The following is a 15,765-nucleotide window of genomic DNA, read 5'->3' on the forward strand; positions in this document are numbered from 1 at the left end:
CATTTATGCGGATTATCTGCTTCTGTAATGTGTCAAGTTAAACATGGCTAATTTAAAAATATAAGATGTGGGATCCAGTACCTATCATAAACGCACACCATATGTGTCAAGTAAAGTCTAGAAAATTACTTTAACCTCCTCCAGTAGCTTTACTTGTGCTTTATTTATCACATCCCTCCGTCATCCTCTCACCATAGGTTCATAGGCTCGTACTAGGCTAACTGCCCTTGTGAGCCATTGTAAGCCTAGCCAATTATCCCTTGTGAGACTCAAACCATGCACCTTGTGTCTGTAAGGCAAGCACCTTAACCATTAGGCCACCCTCCCAACCCCTTCCATGCTTCCAATATCCTCTTTAAGCTAGTCCCACTAAACTGCATGTCACTACCTAGTGGTGCCTTGTATAGCGATGATTTCTTTACTCCTCCAGGGGCCTGGCTTTCAGGTGATAGATTCATCAACCATGTGAACAAGGCTGTATCTCTTACTGACAACATATATGTCACAGCTTATGTTATCATGTCTGCCTGTATGCCATATATGCCTATTTTTTCCCTGTTAAAATTCTGGGGTGGTTCCATAATGGCATATGTGTACATCTGTCTTCCTTTCTTCCTTGGACAGACTTTTCAGTGCACTTTGAGAGACTGTTAGTGACTACTGCTTTGAAAAAGATGATTAGCACCAAGAAACAGCCAGGTGAAAGGATCTTTCCTCCAACTCTGTCCATTGTGACCGACCCATAATTTGTGTTCTGATCAGCTGATAAACTACAAAAAGTTTGAGAGTTAGGGTTAGCAGATGGCCTACAGCAGCAGCAGAAGGGGATAGAAAAGATAAGTGGCTAGTTACAAAAGTAGTAAACTGATATCTCTGATATACCGTCGAATAGACAGCGCCATTGAGAGACAGACTCTATAAATAGAGATACCCTACAGGGGTACTGTCTGGAAGTTAGGAAATGTACTGCTGAATGTAAAATAACTTATGTGTGCAAGCAACACAGAGATATTAACTAATACATAATTGAGAACAATGCAAAATTCCCTTGGTATACTTAATCTGATCAATTAAGGACATGTGCATGGAAAGCTTAGACAGCACCCTATGTACTGCATAAGGAGAAGGGATAGATGAGAGGGTAGGATTTTTGGGGGTATTTGATATGCTGTATGATTATGTAAACTGTGGTATTGGGCTGATCTCGCCTATAGTACTGTGGATATTTATAGTTAAGTAAGGTCAATAATTAAATTGTGGGTGACAGCCAGAGTGTGAATGTAATATGCCTCATGCATGCACTCAGCACAGTTGGTTGTAAAAGCAACTGATTTTAAATAAGTAGTGACACGGTAAAAAAGCTTGAAAGTATGCTGTTAAGTGTAAATCCCCATCTTTCAGGACAAATAAGGTAAATCTACAAGTTTTCCTTCTTTCGTCCATACCATTTTTTAAACATCCATTAAATAAAAAATATGAGTAGATGTCCTAATACTTAGTAGATTGTGGAGTAGATTATCATTTTCATAGCATTAATCCTCCCCATGTGATTTTTAACAAGAATATTTCTAAATTAGTTCTTCCCGCACTGATTTCAAGTTTACCATCTTGTTTGGGAGGAGGTAGAAGACAATATCTAAATCATTTAGATTCTTAGTACAACCAGGGAAAACTCATATGAACTTGGTTATACTATAGATTTCTGAGAGGTTTACTGACAACAGTTTACTTTATTCTTGTTAGCCTCCAGGTCTAACATCTTGACAAAGTTATCCAGCATAGCTTATATCAAGGGACAATCTGCCTGCAGTTTCATTTATATTACATAATCATCAGCAAAGCTAAGTATTCATTTAGATTTGGCAGTGATCAGCAAAGGTAAGCACCCTTAGTGGTGTGTGCAGGTAATCCCAGTAGTGGATTTTACTTGCTTTTCTCAGCTACTGGACTATGTTTGTAGGGCTAACAAAAGTAGTAAATAGAAAAGTGGACATCCATGATGTATACATTTACTCAGAAAGAAAGCTGCAGACCTTCTCTTATCAGTATGTACTCTAGTCATTGCTTATTATGTAAGGCATTAACAACCTTTGTAAGGGACTCTGGAATTCCAAAGGTCCTTGAGACCTTCAAAATGTGTTTCCATCTAACTAACTCAAAGACCTTTGCTCAGAGATTACCAAAATTGCTATAACTAATTGGTTTGTCTACAACAGCTGCCAACATCTGATTCAAAAAGGTTCTAACATGATTGTAGCTCGAGTGCTGTTTGACAAAACCTGCTAGGGATGGGTTAGTTAGCTTAACCTCGAATGGTCTGTCACTTTGGATTTTAGCATACGGACAGGCTTTTGCTGTGATTATGTATCTGAGACAATAGCAGGGTTTTTTGCAGCCTTCTTTTGGCTTTGATAATGTGATAGCTAAAGGTTTATAAAAATTGGTACATCTGCTTAGCTGTGCATTTCTTTGGGAGAGCAGAAACATTAGAGTCAGACTGTTTGTCCATTCAGTAGTTTCAGTGCCTGTACTGGAACACCACCTATACTTGGAGCCATACCTGACAGGGTATTGTTTATACTGAGCATTATTTTTAAAGTCTATTGCAGGTTTTAACAGAGATTCTTACTCTTTATTTGTCTATATTTTGCACGTTTAAATTTTGAGAGAATCCTGTATGAATATAATAGATCTACCATCTAGTTCAAACAGGAAGGAGTCAAAGCCACCTCTAAGCAGAAACTAAAGAAAATAGTAACATCCTAAGGTATAATAACTGATGACCCCTGTCTCATCAACAAGCATGTAATCTTCCTGTCTAGGCCTCTTTTCTTCATTCTAAAGGCTAAGAGCCTGCTTTGACTACTGCTTTGAAAAAGATGATTAGCACCAAGAAACAGCCAGGTGAAAGGATCTTTCCTCCAACTCTGTCCATTGTGACCGACCCATAATTTGTGTTCTGATCAGCTGATAAACTACAAAAAGTTTGAGAGTTAGGGTTAGCAGATGGCCTACAGCAGCAGCAGCAGAAGGGGATAGAAAAGATAAGTGGCTAGTTACAAAAGTAGTAAACTGATATCTCTGATATACCGTCGAATAGACAGCGCCATTGAGAGACAGACTCTATAAATAGAGATACCCTACAGGGGTACTGTCTGGAAGTTAGGAAATGTACTGCTGAACGTAAAATAGCTTATGTGTGCAAGCAACACAGAGATATTAACTAATACATAATTGAGAACAATGCAAAATTCCCTTGGTATACTTAATCTGATCAATTAAGGACATGTGCATGGAAAGCTTAGACAGCACCCTATGTACTGCATAAGGAGAAGGGATAGGTGAGAGGGTAGGATTTTGGGGGGTATTTGATATGCTGTATGATTATGTAAACTGTGGTATTGGGCTGATCTCGCCTATAGTACTGTGGATATTTATAGTTAAGTAAGGTCAATAATTAAATTGTGGGTGACAGCCAGAGTGTGAATGTAATATGCCTCATGCATGCACTCAGCATAGTTGGTTGTAAAAGCAACTGATTTTAAATAAGTAGTGACACGGTAAAAAAGCTTGAAAGTATGCTGTTAAGTGTAAATCCCCATCTTTCAGGACAAATAAGGTAAATCTACAAGTTCTCCTTCTTTCGTCCATACCATTTTTTAAACATCCATTAAATAAAAAATATGAGTAGATGTCCTAATACTTAGTAGATTGTGGAGTAGATTATCATTTTCATAGCATTAATCCTCCCCATGTGATTTTTTCCAAGAATATTTCTAAATTAGTTCTTCCCGCACTGATTTCAAGTTTACCATCTTGTTTGGGAGGAGGTAGAAGACAATATCTAAATCATTTAGATTCTTAGTACAACCAGGGAAAACTCATATGAACTTGGTTATACTATAGATTTCTGAGAGGTTTACTGACAACAGTTTACTTTATTCTTGTTAGCCTCCAGGTCTAACATCTTGACAAAGTTATCCAGCATAGCTTATATCAAGGGACAATCTGCCTGCAGTTTCATTTATATTACATAATCATCAGCAAAGCTAAGTATTCATTTAGATTTGGCAGTGATCAGCAAAGGTAAGCACCCTTAGTGGTGTGTGCAGGTAATCCCAGTAGTGGATTTTACTTGCTTTTCTCAGCTACTGGACTATGTTTGTAGGGCTAACAAAAGTAGTAAAGAGAAACGTGGACATCCATGATGTATACATTTACTCAGAAAGAAAGCTGCAGACCTTCTCTTGTCAGTATGTACTCTAGTCATTGCTTATTATGTAAGGCATTAACAACCTTTGTAAGGGACTCTGGAATTCCAAAGGTCCTTGAGACCTTCAAAATGTGTTTCTATCTAACTAACTCAAAGACCTTTGCTCAGAGATTACCAAAATTGCTATAACTAATTGGTTTGTCTACAACAGCTGCCAACATCTGATTCAAAAAGGTTCTAACATGATTGTAGCTCGAGTGCTGTTTGACAAAACCTGCTAGGGATGGGTTAGTTAGCTTAACCTCGAATGGCTGCAATCTGTCACTTTGGATTTTAGCATACGGACAGGCTTTTGCTGTGATTATGTATCTGAGACAATAGCAGGTTTTTTTGCAGCCTTCTTTTGGCTTAGATAATGTGATAGCTAAAGGTTTATAAAAATTGGTACATCTGCTTAGCTGTGCATTTCTTTGGGAGAGCAGAAACATTAGAGTCAGACTGTTTGTCCATTCAGTAGTTTCAGTGCCTGTACTGGAACACCACCTATACTTGGAGCCATACCTGACAGGGTATTGTTTATACTGAGCATTATTTTTAAAGTCTATTGCAGGTTTTAACAGAGATTCTTACTCTTTATTTGTCTATATTTTGCACGTTTAAATTTTGAGAGAATCCTGTATGAATATAATAGATCTACCATCTAGTTCAAACAGGAAGGAGTCAAAGCCACCTCTAAGCAGAAACTAAAGAAAATAGTAACATCCTAAGGTATAATAACTGATGACCCCTGTCTCATCAACAAGCATGTAATCTTTCTGTCTAGGCCTCTTTTCTTCATTCTAAAGGCTAAGAGCTTACCCAACTTCTTCCCACTACCTGTTGAGTTGTGGCTTCTCTTTAAAAGTTGTAAGGTGGTTTCTTTATTCTGTAACAAACCAAGCTGATGTCTGATCTTTCTGTATTCTTAGAGTTGACATTACATTTCAACTAAGTAGGCCCAAGTTGTTCTTCCATCTTCTTTTCCATCCCTGTCCTGCTTACTGCAGGTCATTGTCGCTGGTCTATAACACATCTATAACTCTAGTTTGAATGAATTGCACTATGTGAATATGGGCTTGTTGTTTAATGAAGCTGTTGATCCCCCTTGCCTGTAATGCAATAGGTATCTATATCTTTTAAGATCAGTTTTTTGGCTATCCAGGTTTGATTATGTGTGGGTATACCTCCTCATAAATAAATCAGAGTTTACAGTGGTCCAGCAATGCGTGGAAGTGGCTTTACAGCACTGTATTGGGGAGTATCAAACTGGATATACGTCATATATCTAGGCATCTGTCCTATAAGACACTGACATCTGAATATGTATCCCGTACTAATATGGGATTCAAGACTCTTCAAACATCAGTTAAACTGGGTGATGATATGATGATTTTAATAGCCCTCTGAGATCTGAGATGTTTTTCTTTGTTGGGTATAGATCTTCCCAGTATTAAGATTACATCATGTTGAAATGAAATACCCACTAGTTATTACTAGGTCACTATCACAGACAAATTGTTCCATAGCATAGAAGAAGTTTACAAAGACGAAAGGATTATCTATATTTGGTGCACATAAGCTGGTTATTACTATTTCACTTGTCAGTGTATCAGACTCACCACCACCTCTCTTCCTGTTTCCATCATGCTTGTGTTCTGGCTGTTTCCAGTTAGGTTTTTGTGTGCTAATATAATAATAACCCTCTTAGATGTAGCTGCTGAGCTACTCAGGCATTATTCCAACTATCCCCATCTACCTAGTTCAAATGGTGCTTTGATAATTTGGTCTGTGCTGTACTATCATTTCCATCTCTTCCCTACATAAAAAAAAATGTAATATTGATTGCCATGTTTTGTCTAGCTGTTAAACCCTCTTACCTTCAAGGTTTATCAGATTCATCATCAATGATGGATTATGTGTAACTTGGGCCATATGTGGTTTTCAAATTATGCCCCCCAACACACACACAGAGACACACATTTTTTATGACCATGTATAAATGCATGCATTCTTCTGGATTCACCTTCTTGATTTATTTTAAAAGTGTATTTCTCTAACATAGTGTTTTAAATTACCATAAAAGACCACTCCGGCTATTGTCATTGTAATCCAGCAAGGTCTGTACCCATTAGTTATAGCCACTTTATTGAGTGTGTAGACCTCAGATGTCTATGATAAAAATTGCCACAGTAAAGTATTCCAATTTCCTTTATGCATTGTCAAGCAGCTAGCAACTGACTTAGAACTAGTGCAGACAAGGGGAATCCAAATGTTTAATTAAAACAAAGCATCATAAAAGCCTGAGATGATATAATTTGTTGTGATGTGATTTCTTCTAAGTGTTCTTGATGTCAAAGTGAAGATTAATAGCTTTACAATGAGTTGATAACAGCAGTAAAGTCCACAGACTCCCACCATCACCTAGCAGCTATAGCTACTTTGTTGACTTTATACACCTCAAACATTTGATTTTGAAAAAATAATGGTGACAGTAAATAAAATTCAACTTTGGTTCATACAAACAGTAACCACAGTAAAGTATTCCAACTTGATTTATACTCTAGTCCTCCAAAGCTAGAATAATGACTGTTTAACTTGATCATGACCACAAGGTCAGTCAATTCCATCCTCAGATAGCACCCATACTCAGCAATTATAGAGACATTGCTGATCATGTGTGTACCCAAATGTCTGATTATGGTAAGAAATAATTATAGTAATGGCCATAGTAACGTTAAAAGTTTGTTTACACAAGCATGTACACACAGTCCTGCAATGCCAGATTAATAACTGTTTAAAATGAGCAAATGACAAGAGAATATGTTCCTTTCATCCAGAGATCACCCTATTCCACTCACATACTAGTTAAAACTACTTTGCTTAGATGTCTGATCATGATAAAATAATGGTTTCATTGATAGAGTATATTTCAGGTTTGTGTCATATGAAACAAAAACATAGCAGCAAACATAAACTATTCCAATATATATACAGATATACACTAGTCCTGAAAATGACTTTAAAATGAGCAAACATCAGGAATTTAAGGCATTTTCATCCACAGCCTCCCAGCCTCACCCATTAATTATAGCCCCTTTGATTACTGTGTACATCTGAAACATCTAATTGTGAAAAAAATAATGATGATGGTCAATGTACATTAATGCATTAGGTATAGCAGTGCACAATTTTAATTTAGTTTATTTATCTAGGTGTAGCCATTGCACATTTTCTTAAGGCTAAGGGTTGATGTTTCCTGAAAGCTTGCAAATTGTTCTTCATGTCTGTGATAGTAATCTGTGTAAGTGGAACACAAACTGTAACATACACATTACATGTCTAACCTTAACTTTAGAATAAATAATGCCTGTTGGTGCAGTCATCTGTTTGGGCCAACTACTCTTATTTGGAGCAACAGACTTTCTTGCTGAAAAGTGTGTATAGTTTTATATGTTTGCTGTGAGTTAATAGGGTTTTTGAAATGAATTTAGTGTTTTTTTTTTTCTTGAGTGTTTTAGTGAAGTCAAAGTTTGGGGAAATATGATGGGTTCAAACACATACGAGAAGAAGCAACCATATACAAGGTCATTAGTGTGTGCATATAAGCTGCAAGATGGAAATGTATATTCCAAAGAACTGTTATGTATAATGTGGGAGTAATTATCTTTTAGCTTTGTCATATCAGCATGGAACATAAATGTATTTACAGGTATAGACAGAAAGCAAACAGCATAAAAGTATATTAAGAAGAGTAGGGTTCAAATAGCAGTGCTACACAAAATTCATTTGGATAGAAATGAGTATGTGAATTAAGCAAAGACAGGCTTTCAGGGTAGACATTCAGCAGATATCAAGGATAAGGGAAAATGAGAATAATAACAATGATTGTGAGAGGAGCTCCAATAGCTATAGAAGAAGGAAAACAAGACAATAATGGTAGATTCGTGGTAGTAAGGAGTTATTGGCAGGGAAAGAGGATTATGTGGCATCATGTATTTATATATTCTACCTAAAACCAGCATTATGGAGCTTAAGAGAATTTTAGGAGCAAAAGTAGGCTTTCAGCAGGAAATACTATTTATGTGTAGGGATTAAAGCCTGATTTGCAATAGTGAGGATGTATTGGGGAACTAAAGGGAAAGTATAACATAAGATGATAGATTTATGAAAATGAATATGAGAATATTTGTTATAAAGGATGAGTATTCAGCAGCAGGAACTCCAAAAGAATAGGTGATTGAACAGAGCCAGCGAGGAGGTCTGCCTCCTCACATGACTGGGATTTTATTCCACAGCATAGGAGTCTTCTGGGTGACAAATCTATCCCTCCAGCATGTCCTAATGTGACTGAAGAGCTGGAGAGTTTCTTCAGTCTGCAGCATATGACAAGATTTTGGAGTCCTTTATCCTTTTGGTGAGGAACTTTTGGGGTCTCCCACTGTCAACCTGGGTCCCCATGTCCCTGATAACCTCTTCTGTGCTTAATGGATTGCTATACATTTTTTTAACAAGGCCATGCCTCTGGGCTCTGGCATCAGTTTTCAGTTGGAGACCCCTCTGAAGGATATCTGTGTCGACATATAGGTTTACATTTAGCTGTGTTAAGTTCTATAATACTGAGTGTGGTATTGTGTCGAAGCTTTTTTTGCAGGTCAAGGTAGGCTGTATGGACTGCCTTTCCCTCATCAATGGCCTTGGTGACTGAAATTCAAAAGGCATGATTAAAGAAAGCCAAAACTGAAGTGTCGGGTGGTCAAGTCCAAGTCCCTGTCTTTGTTTATGAGTTCCATTATGATCCTCTTCCAGCTTGCAGACCAGGCTTGTTTAAGCTTATGGGCGACACCAGTCCCATTGATGCTGTTTAGTTTTTTTTTAGAGAGCTTTCACTCCACATTAGAGATGTCTGGGAGGCTACACCATTGGCTGGGATAGTTATCTCCTTTGGGGAGAGGGGGTGAGGAGTTTGCACTGAACCTCTCTGCCAGTATGTGGCAATGTCTGTGGGTTCAGTGATTTTTGGATTTGGATTCTGCGCATATCTGGGGGAGTTTCCACCCAGGTTTCTAACATAGCTGAAGAAGGCCTTATGATTGTCTTTTGAATCTATTGCAATTTTTCTCTCAAATTTGGCCTTGGATGATTTTATGAGTGTGGAAAGAGTTTTGGTAGGATTGCCTGATCCATGAACCCGGAGGTGTTCATTAAAGGCAAGGCATAGGCTCAAGAGCTTTGGTTGTGGTTTCCACTGGCTCGGGGCCTGGAAGGATACCACACCAAGTCTGAGTAGTGGTGTGAAGTTTTTTAGAGAAGTTCTATATCTAGTATATTATTTTCTCTGTGGGGGAAGTAACTAGTTGTTCCATGGCATTTGAATTTATGAACTCCAGGAACCTTTGGGCTAGAAAGTTGGGCTTGAGTAATGTTTAGTTGAAGTCACCCAAATGGTGTTTGTTTGAGATACATACCCCTCAGTGTCTTTCTCAGGAAGGCTGTGGGGGGTTCCTGAGTGAGAGAGTGGCCTGTAGCATGCTACAAATTGTAGAGCAGTTTTGCCTAGTATACAAATCTATAAAAGAAATAATGACCACACTTCCCTGGTCCAATAGCTAGTATACACCTAGGAACCCTATTAAAGAAACAATGACCACCTTCCCACCTATAAACCTATAGGTTCATAGGTTCATAGGGCTATACTAGGAGGGCGAGCATTTACAAGCTTAGCAGCCAAGCCTAGCCCATAGCTCAGGCTTACGCAGCCCTATGGGAAATATAACCCATATTTTTGCTGTGCCTCTGTTGCTGAGCACACTGAGGTAATCCTGGCCTGGGTATTGCGATCTCCATCCCATGGTCAAGATTTCTCTTGAACAAGGCCATTTTAAGTCTCCTGCCCTTGTGGCTCTAATGGATCTAGATTTTTGAGGTGAAGCATATTCATCAAATCTGGGTTTGACACATTGATGAGATGATGAGTATAGGAGACTATGACCCCTTGATCTAGAGATGAATCCCTTCATGATAAGGTGGGCAATGTAGAAGGTCTTCCTAACTACTTTAGCTACATGGGTGTCGAATGACAGACTACTATCAACCTGGATATTATTTCTTGAGATACAATAACTGGACTACACTGGATACAAATCATATCTCAAAGGAGTATGACTATTTAATTGAAAGCTGTGAGCTCTATCCAGTAATTATATCAGATTATGAATGAATAGAAATTAAAATATGCAGGGTAATTATGTAAAATGAGACATCTGTGCTTTCCTTCTTACCTGTTAAAAAGAAAAAAAAATAAAGAATGGTTAGTGGATATAATTCAACAGTTATGAACATTCAAAAATAACATCAGAAGAGATATCTAGGTAGTGCATGAGAAAACGAAAATGGAGCTTAACACTTGGTAGAAGTAAGACAGAAAGAGATATGGGAAAGGTAGTAGGAATGAAACATAAAACCGAGGCCCTATCTACCTGAGTTGATGGTAGTTCAGGTGGATGTAAAAGATCCCATGGTACCTTTCAAAAAAAGAGTAGTGGAAATTCCCTGATGCCCTGGCCAAGTTTCTCCTTGTAGTATGAATACCACCACTGGTCTCCCCTGAAAAGAAGCTACTAGCCTAGTGGGACTAACCCAGTCAACAAAGAATATTACTTAGAGAAACTGGCAAATGTTAAAGCATTGCAGAAAAGGGAGAATTTCACAATACAAAACAACTGCAGTGTTCTAAAGAGAAAATAAATAAGTATTTGGATAATATGTATGAGTTTAGAATGGTTGCTGTTAGAAGAGCACTTCACTCACATGTCAAGTTTTTATTGCCACAAAGTGATCTTCCCTGCAATCTAATACTAAATGTGCCGCATAAAGAAAAAGTATCATTTGATAATTATTTTATTTGTTTTATAGATGAACTTATTTCTGTTTGCCTTTCTTCCCTGTGTCTGACTCATCATTTGTTACATCATAAAGACTAGGATAGGCAGAGTAACTAGGTTAGATGACTTATTCTAACTGGAGAGCCATTAAGAAAACAATGGCTCTTAAACATTAGCTTTCAAGTGTGTCTTGTCATTAACAGATTGCTAGCATCAAACCTCATATAAATCCCCTGTACCTGGGGCTACAGTTAGGACTGAACAAAAGCAAGACTTTTAAGCATAGTTGTCAGATGCAAATGAATAAGAAAATTTCACCCACACGTTAGCTTAAAATGTTCTAATTGCAAATGTGCGGTCTTTCCCTTTAATAAAAGTACCACAAAGGAATTGGTTAGAGATTGATATCAGAGTATAAGTAAAGAGAAAGAGATAGGGAAATCCTAAATGAAAGGCCTACATTGGCTGAGTTTTTACTTGAATCTAGAACAGAAGCTGCTGTTAAAAACGGATAATAAGTAGGACATATAAAACATTATATGGTAAATCTAGGAATCAATCAGAGGAGGTCAGAAAAGATTGGAAGGAGAGATCAAATAAGCAATTCACAAAGAAACAATGGGGAGGACATGTAATATGTTGGCAGACTTTAAAAATTCCCTACAGTATACTCAGTGTACTCTGTTAAGAATATTGGGCAAGCAAATGAGTGTAACAAAATACATTATTATTTTTGCTTTTTGACCTGGGATACATGATCTGTATTGTCTAGAAATAGTAAGGCCTTGTTAAGTTTAATTCTGGTGGCTGCCAAAAAAGCAGGTTATAGAAAATGGATATCAAAGTCTAAATCAACTATACTTAGAAGCAGTGAATATTGTAACTTAGATAACAAAACAGGAAGTGGGATCTTTAGAAAAGGATAGGAATAAATTACATAGAAAAAATGGAAATTGTGGGAAAATATTTTGGAGGAGGAATAATGTTTAACAGAAGGCAGGAATTGAACAATGTATGTAATGTTGGTTTGATTATATTGTGTAGCACAATATATGTGGTGTATAATGTTTGTAAATGTAAACTTGTTAATAAGGTTTGATTATTTTTATATAAATATGTTTGCCTATGTCACAGGTGATAATTCAATAAAGGGGTTTGTTAAAAAACGTGAAATACATGCAGAAGGACTTGTTAGAACTTGTTATGCATGCTTCAGTCACGGATAAGACTTCAGTTTTAAGTGGTATCCTCCCCTCACCATGAAAGTTGCTTAGATTCGGGCAAAAAATAATTGCATTCAACTATTGATTAAGTAGCTGGTGTCATTACAGGATGGTCCAGTATATAACTCCCTGGCCAAGATGATTGACAATCCTACTTGCTTTGCAAAGGATGGTCTGTGCCTGTTGTTCAAAGGCTTCTGCTTACTGGCTAAAGCCTTTGCTGCCCCCATAGTGCCTTTTTTGGCAGAGTTCATCTAATAAACATATTAACCTAACAAATCAGATCATAAACAAGTCCATGTTTATGTACTTACTGAGTTATGGTTCAGGTGCAATGAGAGCACCTCATCCATGCTGAAGTTCTGTGCCTATCACATCTTCAAGCCCAAGGGAAATGGCAGAGGGAATTTATCTCTTCCAAAGTGATACCATGTGAAACCCAAAGTGAGCTCATTAAACTCTAGCTAACATTAGTTAAGTCAGAATGGCAACTTATAGCTTATTACCTATCCCCTTCTATAGCCCCACAGGGTCGTGAAAACTTCCTGGCATTTCTTGAAAATATCCCTATAAAAACAATTCCTTAATTTTTGGTGACTTCAATTATCCCTCCATAGACTGAAGTACTTACACTTCTAACATTGGGTAAGCACAACAGTTCTTAGGTAGGGTTAGTGAGAATTCCCTAGATCAAAATGTCCAAAATGCCATTGGGGCAGTAATATCCTGGACCTAGTTCTCACAAACTTGGCCACAATATGTTTCTTGCCTGTGGCTCATCCCTCTTTAGTTAACTCAGACCACAAACTGATTACCTTTACGCACAGAACATTCACCTCCACATTAATGAAAACACCCTGTTTAGAGACTTTAAAATGTAAACCTCTTACAAGTGCACAATGAAATCTCAATGTTTACACATGTTAACCTCACAGTGGATATGTGATATGCAGCCACCTATGCCAAGGATCTGTATGCTCATTTAGATAAATGTTTTGACAGAGCAGGCTCCACCAACACCAAATCCAGTGGCACATTCAACAACAAACCACCCCAATGTTTAGTAGATATTAAGAAATTCTACAATAGAAGGAAGAAACTGCTTAAATTACCTTGTGAGGCCAGAAACTTCCATCACACAAAAAAGAATATGAAACACCTCAAGAAACTGAAGGCAGCTATAAAAGCTATCAAAGCATCCATTGATCATTGGCTAGCTTCTGACACTAAAGATAATTCTGTCCTTCTTTCACTATGTTATAAATCTAAAAAATAACTCACATCACTACTCTGAACTTATCTATAATGGCACCTCCTATTCAAATACTAAAAACATGGCCAGTATACTAGCAAATAAGTTTGCTGCAAATTTCTTCTCTGAAACTATCATCCTTACTCTAAGCATCCCTGGGTCACTGTCCAACCACCACCATCTCAATGGATCGTGTCCCTAAGGCATTCACCAAGGCCAAAAACACCTCTTCAGTGGCTCTGGATAATATGCAGGGCTGTCTAATAAACAGGGCCAAGCAGGCTGTTGTTGATCTCCTCCTTAAGTAGTTCAGCCTAAGCCTTGCTACACAGTATGTTCCTGAGACTTGGTAAACTGGGGTGATGATGTATGTCTATAAAGGTTACCCTACCATCGACTCTGAAAACTGCAAACCAATTAGCCTTCCTGGTCTTGCCTGTAAAGCCATAGAATGCATCACTACTCACCTCATAGGCCATGACATTTAAATTTGAATAGGTTCAATTCACAACAATTCAAATTTGTTAAGGGCAGGGCATGCCTGCTAAATCTTGTGAGTTTTGAAATCCTGCAAAGGCATTTCCTACCATACCACATGATGGGATTTTTGCTAAGCTATTGGCGTTAAACACTGATCCCTACATGGTAAGATGCATTGCAAACTGCTACAAGGACAGAAAGCATGTTGTCAGCATGTTGTGTTTCTTAGGATTCCATAGTAGATCTCCTCTTTTATTAGCATTTATTTCTATGACCTAAACAGTGACAACAAGGATCTCTGTCTAACTATATCCTCTGATGATTAAAGCTGGGTGTAGTTCAACCAATGATACTAATTTGCTCCTGGTGCATATAAAAGGGCTCAAACTAAATACTGAGAAATGCAGTATTCTCTCATTCAGAAAACAACTAATTTATGCTATCTACTCTATCAGCGACAGCTTACTTTCCAGTGAGTTTGTGATCGGAGACTTAGGCACCTGAATTGATGGCTTCCTCTCCTTTGAGCAGCATGTAGCAACTGTAGTCAGAAAATCCATATCTCATAATCACAATTGAAATCCCATCTAAAACCAAGGAAGTTATTATTCCCCTGTACTCTGCCTTGTTTAGAACCATTACAGAATATAATACGCCCTTTTTCATGTATGCCTCTGGACAAATCAGAAAAAACAAACATTTCAGAAGGTTCCTGACAAAAAAAGATCTCGGGCATCAAAATCATAGTTATCAAGAAAGGCTGAAATTACTGTCTCTGTGCATTGTGTCATATAGGCTCTTGAAGGGAAACCTGTGCCTTGAATTCCATGTCCTTAAGAGCATTATTATCCAAGTCTTCCTCCTTGATATATCAATAGTGTAGTGAACACTAGAACAAGAGATCACAATTTACATCAAATAATAGACAAAGCTAAATGGAGAGATAGGTTTACTGCCCAGCACCTCCCCTTGCTCTGGAATATACTTCCCATGCAAGTAAAGCAATGTGACTCCATGTTGGCCATTAAAAATAGCTTATACAAATGGATCAGTGCCCTACAAACAGTGTGGAACTTACAGGCCTTGTCCCCCATGAAAAAGTTGGTAGTGCCTAAGGGTGGTTATTGGCAAGACACACAAGGCATCTAGTTCAATTGGCTTGTATCTCCTTTGATTCCTATGAAAATTGATAATTAGCAGGGTATACAAAATATTGCATGATAGCTATAAGCAGAGGCATTGCTAAAGTGGGGCAAAAGGGGCAGATGCTGAAAGTTCTTTTTTGCATTACTGGCATTCAGAAATGAATGATAGTATTGCATCTGCAGTTAGGGTTGAAGCACTTTAGCAGTTTGTGTTTGACATTACCTATGCCATATGTGATAATTTAATAAAGATGTTTCTTGTTTAAAAAAAATTGTAGAAATCACTTGCTGCATATTTAGTAAGCAGTTTGCTACCATTTAAAAAGACAGGACAAACTCTCCACCCTTCTCCCCATTACCCTTGGTGTCCCTCAAGGCTCCATATTAGGTCCCCTTCTTTTCTCCCTCTTTATCAGTGACCTCCACACTGTAATCCCAGACGCAGCCTGTATACAATATGCCGATGACTCCACCCGGATTTGCTCAACCTCTACCCCTACAGATCTCCTTAGTTTAACCCAGAAAACCTTTA

The sequence above is a fragment of the Protopterus annectens genome, chromosome 8.part0, assembly GCF_019279795.1.
Source record: "Protopterus annectens isolate FY-2018-M chromosome 8.part0, PAN1.0, whole genome shotgun sequence".
NCBI classification, from domain to species: Eukaryota; Metazoa; Chordata; order Ceratodontiformes; family Protopteridae; genus Protopterus; species Protopterus annectens.